This window comes from Lissotriton helveticus, chromosome 5_1, assembly GCF_964261635.1.
Source record: "Lissotriton helveticus chromosome 5_1, aLisHel1.1, whole genome shotgun sequence".
NCBI classification, from domain to species: Eukaryota; Metazoa; Chordata; class Amphibia; order Caudata; family Salamandridae; genus Lissotriton; species Lissotriton helveticus.
Genome location: NC_136065.1, coordinates 1,342,169,379 through 1,342,190,872, shown reverse-complemented (window position 1 = coordinate 1,342,190,872; position 21,494 = coordinate 1,342,169,379). Strand labels below are relative to the sequence as shown.

Sequence of the window (21,494 nt, the reverse complement as noted above, 5' to 3'; positions counted from 1 at the left end):
GCTTCTCGATTGATTGTAATGATCCCCTTGGTGATGTACTTAATCATTCATTAAGTGCTAGACGATCCTAACTTTTCTAGGCCCAGCAAACATCAGCCGATTAAGGTTAAAACAAAGCCCTTGTGTGCCCTTGTGATCACATTGACTTATTTTCAGAGTACAGGGCAAAAAATACACTTAGGGAAAATACGTGTGGCCTACTCAAATAATGTCCCCAGTAGATGAAGTGCTCCTTAAAGAGTCTCTAACTTCACATCACTCCAACAGTAACTTTAGATCTTCACTTAGGTTTTTAGGCTACCTGCTGCCCTCCTGCTCAAAGCTTTGCATTCAGGGGGCCTACAGAATGATGCCGTCCTCGTGTAGGAGTGCCCATCCAGCAAACCTCTCTATAGAACTTGGGCATTTGTGGGCATTGTTCAGCGTTGAGGGTGAAAAAGAAGGGGGTATGCATAGCCGCTTTCTGAGCTCTACTAAATTAAGCCCAACCAAAGTTGGCCAGTGTACTTTTCACCCATCAACGTAGTCATGATAAAGGACTTGGAAACCAAAGGTGTGGCATTGCTGGTGCCAGTTGTGAAGGTAGAAAATTAAAAAGTTTCTTAGAGCATTAATATTGGGAGGTATAATATGGTTGTGGGTTCTTCTTGTATGTGTAAATCATAAAACTGAGAAACCGCCTGCTCCCATAGACGACCTCACAGACAGGGAGCATGCCTCCTTAGAACCAGAATGCTCTCCTCTTCAACCTAATTTTCTTTGAAGCTATTGCAAGGTGATATTTAAGAGTTTACAAGACACAGAAGTGAAAAAATAATGTTCTCATGATGGGTCTGTTTTAAAAATGTGACGTATTTATGGTAAGGGGTTCAGTCACAATACATCTCGAGTGCCTCCAGAACATGTTCTTGATCTAAGTCACTCTTTTAGGATAAGTAAATGATTTGAGCACCAGTGGTCAGTTCTCGGTAGGGACGTTTTTCAAAGTGGAGTTTTGTTTGCTTTATTCTTCACAATATTTATGCCTCCTTACTCAAGACAGCTAAGTAGCACCTTCTGAGGGGCTTCTTTGTCCTTACAAGTTTGTGTGGTCATGCTCTTCTTATGTTGAAATCCTATAGACTGTCTCTGCATGTTCAAGTAAGATTTGATTTTTTACCCGTGTGAGGAATTGATCTGTGATGGTTGGGTTATTTAATAATCTATCCAGTGTAAGAGTGAAGACCGAGGTCTGATCATGGGCGCGAGTTGGGCCAGGGTTGGTTGAATGTGCTGATACGAATCTCCCAAAATAGTCACTGAGAATTAAATAAGTAGTGTGGGTTATGCCTTTCTAGAGCAAAGTCACAGAGGGATTGTGGGCCCTGTGAAGTAATATCAGAGGAGAGGTTAGGTTGTAAACCGTTCCTTTGGAAATGATATATACAAGTCAGCTGTATTTTGCTCCCAAAGTGATGTATATCCAGGAATGTAGCTTTTACTACCCCAAAGTGTCTGGTATGTGTGGGGGATAATGTTGATCTTCCAAAAGCAACAACATAAAAAGGTGTTCAGTTGTGGTACCCCCATGGTCCTACCTTCCTGATAAGGTCGGAAGGAAGCGTGCCATAGATTAGGAAACATCAAGAAGTGCATTCTTTCATAATTGCGTTTTTTACATTTGTGTTTGTGGAATGTCTTTCGCGAGTTCCTTCCGGTGATGTTGAAACTCAACAAGTGTCTGGGTACAGAGTCTGCATAGACTGGCCTTCTGCAGCGGCCAATGGGCCTCAAACGCTCTTTGGAGAAAGGCAGATGTTGGAGGTCACAAGCCATGGCCTGACTGTAGAGGTAGGTATGGTGCTGTATAGACCTGTGCTTATATAGTAACAGCAGACAGTAAAAGGATTTTTTTTTAATGCCGATTGCACAAAGTAAGGGATGCAAGTTTACTGTTGCCATATATTCCTGTGTGTTTGCCGGTGTCACTTTAGTATTTTAGGTGTTTTTTGCCATTGGACATTATTTTTGGGGATTACTAGTTAACGTGTGTTATGTGTCGACAGAAAGAGCCCCATGTGCATCTGTGAGGCTTTTATCGTGTGGTCAGAAGGTGCATTCTTTGGTTATATTTAGCTCTCAGAAACCTACAAAGGAATACTGTGATCAGAGAACCTGTGTCATGATTACTATGCTAGAGAGCTTTGCGTAAAAACATACGTAATTATACAACATGTCTGCCAGTGTGGTGTGCACCTGGACTTCTGCTTATAGAAGTAACTAGAGAGGCCTTTAGAAACATCTGTGTGAGTGTGGGCACACTATACTGAAACAGAGACAAAGAACTATAGGTGTGTTTAGATTTCTACAGAGTATGGCACGATTACAGAGAGAGAGAGATGGAGAAACAGAGCAAAATAAGGCTTTATGAGATTTGTTTAATTTTTTTCCTTACTAAACAAAAAGGAAAGAATCTCAGGAGTCTGATAGTGTGATTGAGGGCTATGATTCCTGGTTAAGGCGAGAGAAAGTTCAGAGTATTATGACATGATGCCTTATGTACGGATTACAGAGCGAGATAGAAGGAACCCCTGATTTATCGGTACAGTGATTAGACTCTGGTACAAAGACAAATGGACCTGTGACTCGATCATTTTGGTCTGTCCACTGTTGAGTTGTTTCAACAGTATGGCATGCGTAACCATTGTGCATAACAGTCTTTATGCTAATATTTTGTTTTCACTTCGAAGCTACCGCTTAATTGAGTAGTTATGGCACAAGCCTGCCATTAAAAGCCTTCAACATATCTGTTTTTATGAGCTCTCCATGAGCGGAGTTCAACCTTTTCCGTCCTAATCAGGCTGTGTCATCTTTTTCTCTTATTACCATTTTGTCCAAGATCCATTTTTAGCGATTTAGTCATTACGATGGCTATTCAAGGATGCATTTTAGTTGTTCAGTGCTTCTTATACGGTTTGCTTTTAATGTGATTTTTTTTCCAATGCCAAAGCCATTTTTCATAGGTTCATATACCATCTGAGACTTAATGTCATGTGTTATGTTGATTGAGGGCAGCCAGGAACCATGGCTGTCCAATCTGAAGTTTATCTTTTAAATTTGTGTCACCGATTAACTGCACGTATGTTGCACCATGGTCCATGACATCCACCCATGCCAGATTCTTAGGATTACCACAGTTTTGTAATCGATTCCTGTTTAGATCAATTGCATGTTAATTTTTCACATCTCGATGGCCTACAAATCTAGCATGGCCCTGGCCTTTGTGGACCAATGTTTGGCACCGTGACATGCTGATGGCATTGTTTACCAAATTAGTGGATGTCAGTATACTGTAGCCAGGTCCAGGGCTAAATCAGTACAGTATGAAAATTGCGAGTAGGGTCTTTTTCTTTAACAATTTTTGTTTGTAACATTAAGAGGCCAACGTACTACATTGTTGAAATTTTATCCAGTGGAGTGCAGGCTATTTAGATCTGATCATTATAGGTAGCCATTGTTCTCCCAAGCTGGTCTCGGGTACCATGAAAACAGTTTCAGAAACAAAAAGTAAGAACTGTTGTCTACTCTCCTTGACATTTCTGTAGCTTCTTAACTCCAAATACGAATCTGTTAGGTTTCAACACGGACAGATGTCCATCCTGTGATGTCATCAGCACTCAGAGGGTGAATGGTGTTGGTTCTATTACCTGTGCCAATTTAAGGAAATTGACACCGATACCAGAGTGGCAAGTTTCTTCCAAAGCTGGTGTAGGAAACAGGAGAACCACCCTGGCACGGGCACACTAGGCAAATAGGCATGAGAGACCACTACAGCAGGTTTGTGTCCAGATTCTCTGTAGCTGCCTAGTGGTCTGTAAAACAGACATTTGGCTTTGCCAACAAACACAGCTTTTTCTGACAACTTAGATAGTGGAAAGATTATGGCCACAATTGACCCTCTTTTGTAAGGCATAATACATTGTTTACTTCAGCCCATTCTGACATGAGAACAGCATTTGGTATTCGGTTTGTCCTGATTGAACAATGTCACCCAATAGGAGCCCCACAGAAGGCTCTACTTTCTGGATACCAGCTGCCGAGCTAAGAAACTCCTTGCCAAAGTAGCCTCTCAATTACCTCGACATATAGGTGGGTTATAATAACTATGCCATCTCAACCATAATATATGCCCTTTCACGCAATATTAAAAATATCTGCTGCCGAGGGGAGGAGCTACGCAACGAAGCAAGATGGTCGCCTGAGCCCTCGGCTCCGCTGACCACTGTCCGCCGATCGTATATCCTGTCTCACATCCTGATTTCCAGCCTGACCCCCGCACGGATGAAGGACTGCTGTGTCCATTGGTGTGGTCCCGAGCCCTCCAACGCTCAGATTTGCTGAGTTACGTCGTGTGGAAATCTCCGGCCTCCGTCTGCCTTACGAGCCGGGGTCTCGAGTATTGGCCCCGCCAGGTCGCAACTGCACAACATCGGCCGTGAGATCTGGACAGCGACCGGCCCCTTGCCTCGAAAAAGAACCTCCTGGCCTGGAGTATGTGGAGAACGGTTGACCTGATACACGCAGAGGAGCATTGTTGTCATCGCCGGGCTGCCCTTCCGGGGGGTTTCTGGCCCGGAGCCTGAGCTGCCGCCAGAGTGAGGCCACAGATCGGCATTCGTGATCTGCTCCCCGAAGGTGCACTCTCCGTCACCGGACGACCCCACTCCAGTTATCCTGCCCGTTGACATCGCGTACTCACTGATGTTGAGAACGGAGCGATGGGTGGCAGCCCGGGGACAATATGAGCCGTCTTTGCGGACCGTGATGGCCGCCATTGAGGACCTACACTCCATTGTGAAGGCGAGGCTTCATGAACTGGTCGTCGATGACACTGGCACCGAGCGATCGTGCCTGGCGCCTGCTCCTTCTGAGCACCGGCATAATCTGGGTTGCCAGATGGAGGACCGGGACCACGGCCGTGAACCTGATTTGCCTCCACTGTCTCTGTTCCGGAGCGCTACTGATCTCACTACTATGAGGAAGAGGTGTGGCGCCGCGGCCAGGGTGACTGACTCCGGAATCTGGGGATCACGGTTCGATCCCCGGCACCGGCGGCAGATTAGCCCAGCACCATGTGACTCTGGGCAATAGCTTGCTTAATCTTCCTGACGGCCCCCAGCGCCTAGAGACCCTTACGGGTGATTGTGCGCTTTACAAATGTGGATTATTATTATTATTATTATATTACTACTATGGAAGGAAATTTGCTTCCACCGCCGGGTGCCCTAGCTGCTGGAATCACGGCGTGGTTCTTCCCTATCCCGGGGTTTGATGGCGACCGATGGATGTATGGCCCCTCTGCTGTCCCTGTAGACTGTGCGGGACTGTGGACTGTTGTGCCCCGGGACATTGAATTGGTGATGGGGACCACGGTAGCTACGGAGGGCTACGAGGTGAAATGTAGTTCGAGTAGACGCGCACCACCGGTTATTGTCTTGTTCGACCGTTTTGATTCTTCAAGGGCTTCAGTGGCACTACTGGACGGTGTTTGCTCGATGCTTCGGAAGGGACTAGGATGATACGGTTGGTCGGAGACGGAAGCTGGGGCGTTGGGAGTGGAGAGGGACACTAACGCATTGCTTTGCGGGCGGTTGGATGCTGCTTAACGTTTTCCCTTCATAGTCTTGTATGACCCGATTTCATGATTGTTGATTACGTTTAGGGCGGTACGTGTCGGACGGGAGGAATGGGGAGTTTCCAGGGCGTTTATTCTGGTAGTTTCTCCTCCACCCTTTTTCTTTTTCTTCTTCTTTTCTTCTCTTTATAACTCTACACTCTTACTATATTTCGGGTTTCGTTACGGGGCGACAGGCACGCTGCTAAGGGGGTAGGCCGTAGCCATCCGCAGGGGTGCAGGGTGGGGGGTTGGGGGGAGGGGTTTTATTGTTTCCGTTTTTTGTTTCTATGGCCTTTTTTCCTTGCTTTTCTGGCTTTTCTTTCACTTCTTTCTTCTGGGTTTGGAATCAGTGTATTGGGTTACTCTTTGAGATCTCGAGGATATGTCGTAGCCTGTGCCTTAACACTCTCTGTGTCATTGGAAGCAATGGGCGGGCGCTTGACTGTTGCACATAGTGATTGTATGCCTGCCTATCCTAAGTCACTCGTCTAATTGATATCGTTATATGTATCGGATTCGTTCATTTGGCCCGCTCATTCGATGATTATGTTTTAAAGTCTGGCACCTGATTCCTTCCCCCCCTTCTTTTCTATTTTTCTATTCCATAGGGGAATTTCATTCGTATTATTCGATTTCATCCTGATTCTAAAATGGAAATTAAACCTCAGGTATCCTGATATTATGATCTGTGTGTGCCGCTAAGTTTATGCTTTTAATGTGCTGCCGTGCCTCCGGGATGTTCGGCTGAATAGCTGTGTACACTTTTGTATAAATAAAGTTTTTCCCAAAAAAAAAAATATATATATATATATATATCTGCTGCCACCCAGCACATGAAGACCTGCTTCTTGACTGATGAGACGGAGGACTCTAACCAAAACCACTTCACCACATAATGGACAGCTGTATTTGAAGATGGTGTGGGCTGGCTTGGGGAGCCAATAGAGTTCCATGTGGCTGGAGGTGACGGGATCTTATTTCTTCATGCCCTGGATGAAAGTGCTGTGGCATGAAGGATGACCTTACAGGGTGCTAGCGTGGAGTCTGGAAGGCTATAGAGTAGGGCTTAGCCACCAACCAGTAGTGAGAGTACGAGAACTTTAACAGCAGTTCGGAAGTTGCTTTCTGAAAGAAACAATTTCACTCTCTTTAGAAGAGTGAGATGGTACCTGGTTGAATTTGTTTTTTGCCAGTGTTCTGGTGTGCCAGGGTAAATCCAATTGACTTGGCATTCCGTGAAATGTAGGGTTCCAAGACATCATGGTTGATGTAATTTAGCCAGGTTTGTACTGTTTCATGATTGTTGTTCTTGGCAAATAAGAATTAGGTCTTGGTTGAGGTAAATTTTTAGTAGGCACTGAACATCATAGTCTGCAGTAGCGGCTGCTACCGGACCCGGGTGGTGAGGCGTGAAACAAAAAAAAGTTTTAAAATAGAAAAACATTTACATTTCACGGCCAGCCTCCTCTCCTCTGTCCTCTTCTTCCTGACTTCGGTCCCTCATCAGGATGCAGGAAGCAACCAGGTCCCATCTTCCGATAGCCAATCACAACACAGCAATACAGCGCTGTGATTGGTCTGAGAACCGTGGATCAGCGCTCAGCCAGGGAATGAGGCATGTTCTCCACGTATGCAGTAATGCAGCCTGCATGGAGAAAATGTGAAGTGCGCATGAATGTTTGGCCGGCCAGAGAGGGCCGGCCAAACAGTCATGTGCACTTAGGAGTTGGCAAACTACTCCTCCCTTGTTCCTCTGTCGTTCGAGCAGCCCCACCCCAAACGCAAAGCTGCAGCAGAAGGAAAGATAAAATGATAATAACATGAGTAATTATCATTTTATGTTTCCTTTACTTCACTGCCGTGAAGCAGTGGGGCGACGCTCCTCCGCCTTAGCGGAGGAGCTGCCACTGCAAGTCTGGGTAATTTACAGATAGTGTTTAAGCTGTTGTCAAAAACCTTTAATTCTGAATCAGTCTGAGAATGTGATTGTGTGCTCCTATGTAATCTAATGAAATATAAAATGTAATGGGAACTGTTTGGGCATGCAGATATTCATTATGATGTCTCGAATTCAATTAGGTAGCTGTGCTGTCCTTGGATTTTAAATATCATGGTTTATTAATGTTGGAAAGCCCTTAAAGCTCCCAGTATTGAGTTACTTCTGACACATTTGTCCTTTGACAGATACAAAGGTCTTGTATAATAAACTAAGTTTAACTTTGTTTTCTTAAGTGCCTAGCTCTTAATATTTTTATTACATTTCAGTAATGTAACCGCGTCTTATTCTTTTGTGACTCTTGATCGCACCATCCCTTAGCATGACCTCTATTGTTCTTGCTTCTTGTTACTGTATTTCATGTATCTGCGATGCCAGCCAGTTCGTTAAATGCTTTTCCAAGTAGGGTATTCTACAATTAGCTGCTTCCTTGTTCTTCAGTTCTTAAGTATGCATGCTGCCAATGTATTTGATTATTTTGAGTCTCTCCAGTTCTTTATGTTGATATGGTATTTAGTTTCCATTTAATGAATCGGCATTGCATTGAATTTCTGTAATAGTGCTTATGGAGGGAAGGACAAAGACTGTATTTCCATTTATATAAAGCAGTATATGGATGCTGTTTGATCCATGAGTGATGAAATTTAAAAGTTTAAAAAACTCTCCAATTGAGATACATGAACAGATGTAATTTAATGCTTTTCTTTGACCAGGGTAGAAACTAATGCTTAATGACTGTGACATAGCCATTGAGTATTAACATATGGTAGATTAATTATCTTAAGAGTTTGAAGATGGTCTTTGTGTAGTCAGTGTTTGTGTCAAATGCGACCCCGAGCTTGGGTTGTCTTTTTGCTTTGGCTTCATGCACATGTTGAAGAGTAGTGATCTGAGTTGTCAGCCACTACCTGGGAATCCCTGGGCTGTGAAAGAGTTTGGGTAGATGAAATAGCTACACTATGCTGAGCGTATTTACTTATTAGGATGGAGACAAATCCTCTCTGGTTTCCTATGTGACTAATATTACTTCTTCTATTCTGCTTAGTTGCATTTGAGACCAGATGCCATACCATTTAGGGTTACAAAACAGAACTAGGTCTTTGACGAAATAGTGATTTTGATTGAGGGGCGTGAAACCCCTTCTCAGGCAACAAAAACAATCCTTGTCCGGGTGAACCAGAAAAGTCACTAAATTAACCTGTGCTTTACCCTCTGGTAGCTGGGTACAAAAGCAGTCAGGCTTAATTTAGAGGCTCTGTATTAGGTATTTATGGAGCACACACATGGTAACAAAGGGAAAACAAGAGATATCCCACACCAATTTAGAAAAAATAAAGTAAAATATAATTAATAAAATTAGACCAAAATGACAAAAAATTGAACCAGGAGAACCCGAGGTGTGCAATTTTAAAGAGTCAAGTAAAAATAGAGCCAAGAAGCAGAAAGCACTAACTGTGGGCATCTGGTCACTCTGGACAGTGACAAAGTTACAAATTCAAGCCAACTGCCACAAAGTGCGGGCTGGATGCAGGGACTGGGTTAGTCCCGCTGAAAAAGTTAACTTCTCAAACTCTGGTGCACAGAGTTCAAAACTTTAGGATTTCACAGGAACTCAGTTGGTGCCAGTTTACTGCCCAGGACCTGAGGAGGCACCTCTTGGGGATCATGAATGCACTCCAGCAGTGGCCAGCGGGGCTCAGGCATGTCCAGTTGCATGTTGCAGGGCCAGTTGCAGTAGGTCAGCTGGGCAGTTGCTGGGCGGCCTCTGGATCTTGTGTACCTGTGGTTCAGAACAGGTGGTTAGCCAACTGGCCCTGATGAAGGTAGCAGGTTCAGTCTTTCTTCTGAGAGAGTAGGGCAGGTCTCAAGAAACAGGGCAGTCCTCTGAAGAACAAGGCAGTCCTTGACAAGCAGCAGGGCAGTCCTCTGAAGAACAAGGCAGGCCTTGACAAGCAGCAGGGCAGTACTCTGAAGAACAAGGCAGGCCTTGACAAGCAACAGGGCAGTCCTCTGAAGAACAAGGCAGGCCTTGACAAGCAGCAGGGCAGTCCTCTGAAGAACAAGGCAGGCCTTGACAAGCAGCAGGGCAGTACTCTGAAGAACAAGGCAGGCCTTGACAAGCAACAGGGCAGTCCTCTGAAAAACAAGGCAGGCCTTGACAAGCAGCAGGGCAGTACTCTGAGGGAACAAGGCAGGCCTCAAGCAGCAGGGCAGTCCTCTGGTAGCGGTAGGGCACCCATCTGAAGAACAAGGCAGGCATCATGCAGCAGGAAAGTCTTCTGGGGAACAAGGCAGTTCTTCTTCTGTAAAATCCATAGACCCCGCAGTGCACTGATGAGTGGCTCAAGAAGTTCAGTATTTTTATACCTGATGCCACCCTTTGCAGTGAGGGAGATTTCTCCTCCACCACCGCACCTGATTCCGGAAAGTTCCTTCCTTTTTTCCCTAAGCCCATGCTCCAGGATGTCTAGTGTGATAATAGGCTGGTGTCTAGTTCTTTTCTGAGTGTGTTGAAGGCAGCCCTTTGAAATGTAAGTGGGGCAGGGAACCTTTCCCATCGTGGAAGGATGGCCCTGTCCCAGCTTCCTATCTGAAGGGTCACCTTCACATTTGTGCCTTCACCACCCTTGTTTTCTTTTTTTTTTTTTTGTAAAACCTTTATTTATGCAAAAAGGTACACCGCTATTTAGCCGAACATCCCAGAGGCACGGCAGCATTTCAAGGACATGAATCACGGCATACATCAATCACAATACCGGATAAATGAGGTTTAATTTTATGGTAATCACAGGATGCCATCTATAACTGAAGGCTCCAATATAGCACAAAGGAAACGGGAATCAGGAGTCTAGCCGTGAGGAAGAAGAATATCATGAACAATCCAAACAAGGAGTCCCGCAGAAGGATGGCAACCACTAGAAAGAACTGGGCAATGCAGCAGAGGTACAGGAGACATGTGCCTACAATTATCACAAATATCAATTAAGTCCCGGCCCAGTAACAACAACAATGCAACAACCGCTAGGACACAGTTTACGAAAATCCAATGAAAAACGCAAAGAACAACCCACCCGGCGACCCCCAACCCAGAAAAAGAGAATAGAAGGAAGCAGAAGAAGAAGAAAAAAGGCCATAGAAACAAAAATAAAAGAAAAAGGGAAAACCCATCCCCCAACCCCCCACCCTGCACAACTGTAGATGGCTATGGCCTACCCCCCTTTAGCAGCGTGCCTGTCGCCCAGTACCTAAACCCTAAATATAGAAGAAAAGTTAATATAAAAAGGAGGAAAAAGAGAGAGAGCGGAGGAGGAGGCAAAAGCAATAAAACAACACCCGATCATACATCCCCGGAGCCCAGGATCACAGAGGAAACACAGAAGCGAGAGCATTAGTAGGCAAAACAGAGCGCGTCCAGTTTAATCACCAGGTAAACCAACACCATCCAGCAGTAAGGCAAATTCAGCCCTGTCCCGTGCGCTCAAGCGCACCAGTCAAATACATCCAACCAGCCACCATGATGAAGAATGTAGACGTCAAGGAGAGGCCAGTGGGTCTTTTTCCGACGTCCGCCGTCAGCGACAGTGTATCGTGAAGGGTGACAAAGGAAAGTTCCAAACACAGCACCAGTCCCAAGTAGTGAGCAAGATCAGATAGTTCCGTGGTCGTCGCGGTAGACTGGCCCTCGAGAGCCGCCACATCCACTCGGAAGAAATCGGCAGACCGCTCCAGTCCAGGGTATGGCATAACGGCCGGAGCGCACGGACAGTCCAGCAAAGTGCGTCCGGACGTGGGAATAATGGCCTCCAATTTGCGCCTCAGAGCGCAAGCACTGCTGATCATGACGCCACGAAGGGTACCGAGGGCAATCAGAACATCCCGGATCCCAAGCGTAGTCTCAGGAGCACGGGTCAGGGCGCTCACCCCCTCCATTGGTTTCACAGCAGGTTCCGCCATGTTATTCTGGGCGTCGCTGACCCACACACCAAACCGATCACTCTCTCGCGCCGTACCAGAGCCCAAATAAGTCATCCATGCAAAGGTGGGAAACTGCAAGATGCGGGCAGAAAAGGAGACGAGGGCAGTTGCAACGGTGGGAAAGTCACAGGCACTCACCAGTGCGCACAGGTTTCAGATCACCGACCTCCCGGTGTACAAAATGGCGCTCAGTCGTACCTCGGGGGAGATGCAGGGAACGGCCGAGTCATGAAGTGACGAGAAGTCCCAAAGGGAGTCTACCCCCCCGGACGCCTCCAGGCGCCACCGGCCCGGGACCCCCGAAGCGGACCGGAGAGCGCCGCAAGAGGCAGCCGCGTCGGGCAGATCAGGTCGGACGGTCAGCTCTGCCCCGTCACAGGCGATCCTCACCAGGATATCGGGGGCCGGCCGTTCCGCGCACGCAAGACCCCGGATCAGCAGCCATGGAGGGCCGGACAGAAGGCGAGAGCATATCTCCGGATCGACGGACGATGGACAGGCCGGGAGCACAGCACCGAGGACCGCCTCACTTCCCCTCAACAGGAATGCGGCTCGGGGACAGGATAAGAAGCAGGATCAGTGCACACTGAAGCGAAGTCGGCGGAGCCGAGTGCCTAGGCGGCCATCTCGGTTCCCGGCTAGGCTCCTCCCCCCCACCCTTGTTTTCTGAACCTGTTTTGGGGGAATTTTAGGGCACTTTGTGATTGTCTTGCCATCGGGTCTTTAGGCGGGCTCCTTGTGCTGCACCAAGTACCCCTTTCATGTGCCATGCAGTCCGTCCTCTTATCCCTTTTTGCACTTTTCTTCACATTTGTCTCCTTAGATTCCACTCCACCAGGAGTTTCTTCACCTCATAATCTTACTCTGCCGTACAGTCTGGGCCTTGAACTGAATGGTTGGGATGTTGCATGTTGTGGGACGTCTTATTTGTAAGTGTCCTACTGGGAGGGGGGTAAGGTGGTTTGTCCCAGGTTTGTTGAACAAAGTACATCTTCAGCAGAGAATGGAGTCTAATTGCCTGTTGTGCAGCCTACGGTTCCATGCTGCAGGAGGCCTACAGAAATGTAAACCATGGAGAAGCATTGCACTTACCTAGCCAGTCCTCCCAATCCAAAATAAGCGCTGCCGTGTCCCGACAACAACTGATCTGGACAAGAAAATTCCCTGTCAAGACAAGCAGTGGACATTTCAAGATGTAGCATCTTGTCTGGAGAAGATGTGGTTTCCTTGGTCAATCCTCGGCTCAGATAACCTAGAACTTCCACATCACAAGCCCACAGATCAGATTCACTACCATACATCATCTTGTTCCCAACTACTTTTTTAGAATTACCTACAATCCATCATCCCTACTGGCACGCTCTCAGCTGTGTCTACACCAATGGTTGCAAACCATTCTGTAATAAGAGCTACTTGCTTTTTCAATTTAGAATGCCTCTGCATGGATAATACATAACAACCATTGGTGCAATGCCTGTGACACCAAGATAATATTAATAAGTCTCCCTAACATCACATGATTTGTGTAAAGAACCAAACAACAACGGCGGACACCTGGAATCGCACCTCCCTCACAGTTCCTTTCAATCCGATCTTGGTGCACTTCATTCACAGTACCAGCCACTGCATGATACCGCTGCCAAGCAGAAGCAAATGGAAATAATAACACGCAATGGTGCACCCAAAGACTGAAAAGTCCTCAATTCTGTATCTTGTTAAAGCTTTCTTTATTCACTTTCCATGTATGTCGTGAAACAAGCCATGAGAACAGCCAGCCAACGTATTTCGTTCAAAACCTTAGAACTTCATCAGGGCTGCAAATAATACTCACAAAAAACAGGAAAATACATTAGCAAGCAAGTAAATCACATGATATGTGACTCATATATAATATCTAAATATATTTTTTCTCCAGAGTATGAGTTTTTGAAAATATAGACATTTTCCAGTCACACATCCTCAATTCTGGAATACATAACCTAATTTATCCAGGCAAACTCTTTTTTTTTTTTTAAATTCAAGAAAAGGTTTATTTAGAAATTAAAGTAATTACAAAAAACAATACTTCATACAGGCAATCATTTACCGATGCATAGTAAACAGAAAAGGATATTTAAGAATACTATTGATATATAAAAATATTCAAGGTAATAATAATACAACTTAAGGAATGATATGAATACATTTAAAGGTTCATAGATATTGTAAATAATATTACCTGTCAAAAATATACAATTGAAAGTGTGTAATAGGAAGTGATAAATTGAGCACAATTATGTAAAAACAAACAGTAGGAAGAAAATCTTCTAATTTAGTAGGCTGGGCTGCACATAGGAAAGGTACATACAGGCAGCTGGTGAGCTACCATTCGCTCACGAGCTACTCGTTGGAGAAGCCTGGTCTACACTAACGTGTTGCTTAGCTACACATTCCTACCATAACCCTAGTCATCTCTATCACTAGCCCCACTAGACCAATGTTTTTTCCAATGTCCTGTTGTCGGTAGTGCACACTTCCATGTCCGTTTCCCTCACCTTATTGTTCGTATCTCATCATCACTAGTGTATGACTTGGCACTAAATGCCCACATCTTACTGTCACAGGCCTACATTTTGTTCCCAGTGTATCCCATTTCTCCTCATTAGCACATAATATTTTGTCAGGAGTCCATATCTTGTCACTACCTTACAAGTCGTTGTCATGAACATTCGTGCCTTGTCCCTAGGCCACAGCTCATTGTCATTAGCCTAGATTTTGCCACTAGCTACCTCTATTTGGCTAGCCCATGTGGCTGACCATACCCATGACCCACCCCATATCATTGTGCATAGACCCCATATTTTTGTCAGTTGCGCCTCCCCCTGCCTCACCCTTTTCCCCCTCATAGTCACTAATTATGGGCCTTCCATCTGCCAGGACAGGATTTCCTGGTCTTCGTCCCAATCCCGTTGTCACTCTACTCATATCCGTACTTCAGATCTTCCTGTTCATCCCTTCCAACTGTATTTGCTCACCTTCGGGATCTGCCGCCGCCTCACCTTGCCAGCTCAGTCCAGGGACACGTGACCTCACTCGCGGTCTGCCCTGGCCGGATAAACCTGCTCTGCAGCCTGACTGGTCTGCAACTATCTGAGGGGGACACATAATAACAGGTGCGGAAAGCTCTTAAACCAGCTTGGCTAGAGTAGGAATATCTGTGAGGTCCCATTGCTTGGCTACGCATAGCGAAGCTTGCATGGATCCGAACGAAAGTAAGGGAAACAATGGACCCCCTCTTCCCTGGTTGGGTAGTAAAGGCCACCATCATCCAGGTCATTAAGCAGCTCTGAATGAAGCTGATGGTTAAGTGGGCTCTCGCACCCATAGCCCCGGGGGCCAGAGCCCTCTGCACCAATGAAAGCTGCGCTCCTGGCAGCCAACTTTGAGGTTTGCAGTACAGGGGGAGAAAGGTGGGGTGTGGTGTGGCTTAATCACACCAGTGATTGAACACTCGAAGGTGCTGACAGTGTCCTAACATGAAACCGTATAAATGGCCGTCCCACAATGTCCCCAGGTTTTATGTAGCGTCTTACTGCTGTGCAACACAGGGCACCTGATGCACAATCGTCCTGATCCGTGGTGACCCCAAAGACATGGTGGAAAAGTCCTGCGAGAAGGTTATTTATTGTTATTTTTTGTTTGTGTGTGTGGCCAAAACCCAACAGTGTGTCCGTGAATCACTCAATCATTATTCCCATCATTATGAATGGGCATAATAGGTAAAAAAAAAACAATGCCAGTACTTCGTCTTATTCCATTGTTGGTCACTTTTTAGCCATCAGTTGAGGCATCCGGCTTTTTTCACTGTGAGATAACCACCCCCTGTCACCCGCCCCTTTCCGTGAGCCCTTGCATACATCTGAGCCACCTTTGTTGGGACTAAGCCTGCCCTTTGAGTGATGGGCTGCTGATGTGCTGTATTGTGGTATCCCAGCAGACCATGCCTTTCCCACTCATATCCTTCAAGTGCGCGGAGAAGGTACCGGCAGGGTGGGCGATAATGAGCTTAAACTGAAGTCATCCGCGTCTGAGGTCCATACAATTAGCGACAGGAAAACACTGAGTCAGCAGCCGCCCTCCACTGAGCCCCTTCTGACTGAGCAAACCCAATGTCTGTTCTTCTAGTGGCTGTAACTCAACCCCTGCAGTTCCACTCCAAATCCGACACTCCTATGAGCGTACCTCAGCCTCTTCCATACCGCTAAATGGAACTGCAAATCTTCTACCCCTAAGAGGGGCACTCAGCCCATTCCTATGAAATCTGGCACTGTGTGTCTGACCCCCTGTTATTGGAACCAAGTCGCTGCTGGTCTGATGACTGGAGCTCCATCCCTGATGGTCACACCGGTGAAATCCAATGCACTGAATGTGTTTCCTGGGCCAATGAAAGGAACTCGGTTCCTCTGACCCCCTCAGGTTTAGCTCATTTTACAGACAAGTAGGGACTATGTTCGCATTCGCTGGAGTGATGAATATTGCCGGGGATGATATGTGTCTGACATTAATTGCCAGAGCCTCATATAATGCCCCTGTTTACTACTTGTATATTCATGATTAATTCAATTGTCCTACATGGACCAAAAATGTATTATAAGCTGGTGACTGTTACATGTGTGACACCTATGTCCTTTGCCAGTTTAAAGGTGAGCTGATTGAGTAATCTTGTTTTCTGATTGGATATGCAGCCCTTTACTGAATAAGTGTTCTGACAAACCCGAGGTTATAGGTGAAACGCAAGAGTCTTGATCTCTGTATACTCGCCTTTTGGCCTTTAGGTTTCGGACTTGTCTTGTTCTCTCAGGATATATTCATAATGTGTTCAAAATAGACTCCATCCATACACTCGACCTGCAGGTAAAGAACAGTTGCACTGGTCAGCCATCCTCTGATTAGGCTGCCCTGAAATATAGCCCCAGTCTTTAAATTTAAAGGACAAGTGATGGTCTTATAGATAGTCCTCAGTAATCTGTGCTGACACTAGAATAATTTGCTCTATTTGGATCTGCAGCTTATCTGGTGAGTCAACTTCAGTTGACCGACAGAATGGTGGGCCTCTCGTATTTAGCTGGGTTTGTAGCCCTCTGAAGGCATTACATTGGCTCCCAGTTGGAAACAGAATTGACTTTAAGACGCTGTGCCGTAGTACAAATGCTTTATTGCATTTTTCTTACTCTACAGTTACCGTCTCTGATCACCGCTAATCATTCTCAATCTTTATCGGGAATGACCTCACGCCATCGATCAGAAGTGAACAAAATCATCTCGGAGTCAGGTAGTTAGTTAAAATGTCTTACTTTTCTTTGCCCACTTCTCAAGCTCTTCTTTCCCGGTTAGTCCAGATATCTACCACTGTAACCCTTAGGTGCATATACACTCAACAAAACCAATACAAATAATAATTGCAGTGGGGCCATTGACCAGTGCCCATGCATTGGTGAGTTTATAAGTCCTCGTGCAGTCCGTAGGCACACCGATGGTTTCTTGGATATGGTTTCATAGACCAGTGGATGACTTTGTAAATGGATGTGGGGTGGGAGAGGGTTCATTGATGGGTGGCGGGTTATAGAAGGGTGAGTATGTCCGTAGATGTTTGGTGGATGTGTCCATAGATAGGTGAGTGATTTGGTGGACGTGTGGATCTGCCTATAAATGGTCCACAGATGATTGGTGGGTTGACCTCTCCATAGATGGGAAGATGTTTCACTGGTGGGATAAGAGACATGGGAGAAGCTATGGTGATGAGAGAGGGATGCCAGACATAGATAGGAAAGGGAAGGAAGAACTGATTACGGTAAGCAAAGAAACGTGGGAAATTGGGCAAATAGGACGTGTGAGATATGGGCAGAACCCAGTGGGTGCACAGGAAAGATGGAGGTGGGGTGACAAACGCGGGCCGTAGCGGGGAGCCGGGGAGGGGTGGATTGTGCACAGGAGATTGGAACAGGGGCGACGCAGGGTGGTATTGCCTCAGTGCCCCGTCGCGTAAGTAAACAAACATATCTTAAAGAACAAAGTCTGCGAGTAGGAAGTTTGTAGTGTCTGCCAATGTGTGGGTGCGTCCTCTCCTGGCCTAGGTATGGGGTTGCAGCTGGGCTCCAACCTGTCCCTCCCTCCACAGGGGCCTGTGAATCGCCGCCCAGGCCTGGCTGCAAAGTGCTTTTAATTAGCATGACATCAGCAGCAAACAGGGGGCCTTTGTTGGGCGGGGTGAAAGCTGGGGTCGGCAGGGGGGGCTGTTAACATTCTGGAGGCTCACTCTTGCCTGTTCTCAAGCCTTTTAAAACGTGTCTTGCGCGACAACGGCATGAATAATTCATTAAAAAGTAAACTTTGTTGGAGCAGCCTGGTTGGTGCTCGCTCAGGACTGCTGAAGGCGCAACGACGATTATATAGCGCACACTACAAACGAAGTCGTTTCCTTGGTGCTTTAGGCGTTATTTCCCAAGCCAGTGGTACTCATATTATCAACTTGGGAAGAATGAAGGTCCGAGTCAGCTTCACATTTGGAAGTATTATCTGGGAGTGACACTCAGATATCTGGAACTGGCAGATGTCCAAGTTCGTAGCATGCAACCCACTGAGCTGTCTTGCGGACTATGCTACGAGACTTCAAGCTTCCGGCGGGGAGGCTCGGTTTCCGGCACCTCGTGGCAGCAGACACGTTCCATTGCCAGGGACATGGAGGCGGCCACTACAGCGGGGGGGGGGGGGGGGGGGGGGGGTTATGGACCCGCCTTCTTAGGTCGAGCTTCATAGCTTCTCCCCAGAACACAGGCTAGACCACCAGGGAAGGGGCTTTGGCTCCGCCCACCAATCCTCCTTCCTACAGCTTTCATTGGGCAGAAGTGGTGTGCTTCCGCAGGACTGCTTTGTTGGAAAACTTATGTACAAGGTAGGACTACAGTGGTGAAGGCGAAGAGCCAATGATGTGTCAGAGGCCTTTCGTATGATATGTACATAAATAGTAGCATTAAATGCAGATTCTTTATTGGGGGATTATTGATGAGAAATTTAGACCGCAGTTCCTGGACAAGAAACCATATTTCTAAGCAATCGATTATTGTAATGGAAAGCAAACATTTTAGCTCTGGAGCGCATCATTAATGGAAGATCGACGTAATGAAAAGGCAATGACAAAGCTGATAGGTTTTGCTTTTATAAAGTGCATACACACCAACCAGTACACTCAACAGTCATGTAGACCACACACGCCTGCGCTTACACAGGCACTATCATAACACGCCTATAATCCTCCATGCAACGAACCATTTTTGAATGATCTTTACTTGTGTTTTCCGTGAGTCAAACATCATCGCAACTTTATCCTAACGTATTTAATCTTATAAACATATATCATTATATATCATGTCTTGTTTGATATATATATATATATCTATATATATATATATCTATATATCTATATATATATAGATATATATATATATATATATACATACATACATGGCTGAATGTGATCAAGGGCTGCACAGCCCGAAACGCGTCGTCATGAGAGGTGATTAATAAAGTATTTCTTGCCTGAAACTTTGCTGCAGAGGCCTGAGTCTCCTTCCTCGCCAGGTGTCTTCTGGAAGTGGTCGGGGTAATCTTCGGATATATATATATATATATATATATCACCTGGGCTCATTACATTCCTCTATTTCACGTGGATGAATAAAACTGCTCCACCTTATTTTGGGTTCATACTTGCAGCCGCAAACCCTCCTACTCTTCATGGCTTGCACAATTTCCTCTCTTGTGTTCTCTCCCGGCTACCTGTGGAGTCGTTCCATTACTGCTTCTCCTATTTACCCCCACTCCTTGCCCCAGTATACTCCTCCCTGGTAGTTGCCCTGTGTAAAGCGTAGTCTGCCAGGGGTTCTGCCATTTTGTTCATCATCTCCGCCCAGTTTGTCAGATCCTTTGCCCCACCCTCATCCGTCCTGACCCCTCTCTTCCGTCGTTCTTCAGCCGGTGCCCACTTCATCATATCTTTTTCCCCCAGGCTGTCTCAGTTGGTCTCCTGGCTGAAAGGCAATGTATGGCAGTGCTGCACTTCACCAGCGACAGGCCCAGCGCTGTGAATTTATATTGCACTTACCTTTTTTTGGATTTAGGTATAATGCTAGCAGCAGTGCTTAATTTGAGCTGGTGTTTTCCGGTGCTCAGCCCTGGCAGCTAATCATCTACACCTGCACTTTTCATGAGCACAGAGGCACAGGGAGATTAAGTGATTTTCCCAGAATCATAGAATGTTAATCAGTCTCTGATAATCAAACCTGGTTCCCCAGCTCCGAAGTCGGTAGCTCTGGCCATTAGGCCACATCCTCTCCCCACTTACATGGTTAGTAGTTGGTTCTGTTTTAGGCTGCGCTAACAGGAGAAATGGGCTAGTGCAATCTGCCTCCTGACAAGCGCCCTGGCACTTATTCTTTTACAAATTAACCACTGGCTAGCAGGCAGTGTCTGCTTGTTGCCTCTAACCTTATGCCTTATGCCTATGTCCTCTCTGAATTTTGACACAACCTCCTTGAGTGCTTAATTTGAGCTGGTGGTTTCCAGTGCTTGGCACCAGCACGTAATTGTTGGCACCGACACTTACTGACAGCTGCCACATGATGGTGCTGTTTGTATAATTTAGAGATGGCTGAACTGCAATTGTTCATTTATTCAGTATTCATTAAAAACAACTAATACCTGCCGCTCAGGCTATTTTTATAACTTTGGGGACCTGGGATAGGCGGCATTTTCACACTTGTACCTGTGTGCTGGTTAGTAATTGTATAGGTGCTGTCATTGACAACGCTGACAATGGCAATGGGTGGTGCAAGCGGCAGTTTCCCCTGATTAGACTAGCCTTGGCACTTATTTTTAAAAATTAAGCTGCCTCCTTCCAGTTTTCAGTTGACATTTATTAGTGCTGGCCCAAGAACTGGAAACATGGTATTACGTTTTTCTGTAGCCACCTAGCAACTAAAGTTGCAAATTGTAGTTAGCTGCAGGAATTGTAACAAACTTAATTGTGGACACTGAACAAACATTTGGTATTTACAATTTAAATCCATTTTGTTTCTTTTCTTTGAAAAGTATTTCTTTTGGGCGTAAATATTTTATAACGTGCTACACTCCGTGGGAATGCTTATTTTTTTTCTCTCTTTAGTTCTTCTTGCTTTTGAAACTTTGTTTACTTTTAGGAGTCTTGGAAGGTGTCAGCAATAAAACGGTGTACTTGTCAAATAAGGACTGCACCATGTGGATAGGAATGACTTCCTCGGACAGACAGTTCACTAATACTGAAACTGAAGCGCACACGCTCTGTGTTACATGGTCTGCTCCAATGCTTGCTTATTCAAAATGAGATTTCGAAGAGGCTGTTGACCAGATTCCTAGCCCTCGGCAGGATTTTCAGACCAGTGCATTTTTATGGAAAACCTTTTAGGTCGCTTTTGTTACACATCAAACATGTACAAAAAGTGTTTATGGAGCTTCTTTTGACAGGCCAACTTATACTCAGAAATTACTTTTTACAAAATGAATGTTGATATCGCACATATGCCCGACAAAACTGTCCATAAATATTGAAGAAAGTCTGTTCCTGATGCAGAACCCTTGCTGTTCTCTCTCCTTCATCTGTCACTTAGCCTAGAATCCCGGAGCCCCTTGCACTTATGACAAGTCACCTTCAGGACATGCATCTGGCATCCGATGCCAATGCACCATTTGGATGAGTCACTGTTGGTCATCTTTCGAAAGGATTTCAGGGTCATGGGCATGCACTAGAGGGGGAAGCAGGGCTCTGGCATAGGCAACAGCTCAGTGATGCCCTGC

General features: G+C 45.9%; 1 protein-coding gene across 2 annotated transcripts in view; it reads left to right on the top strand.

Annotated features, from left to right (window-relative positions):
* The window catches only part of CELSR2 (cadherin EGF LAG seven-pass G-type receptor 2), a 325,195-nt gene that overhangs the window by 105,706 nt on the left and 197,995 nt on the right, over positions 1–21,494 (top strand). The gene's annotated exons all lie outside the window — the stretch shown is intronic.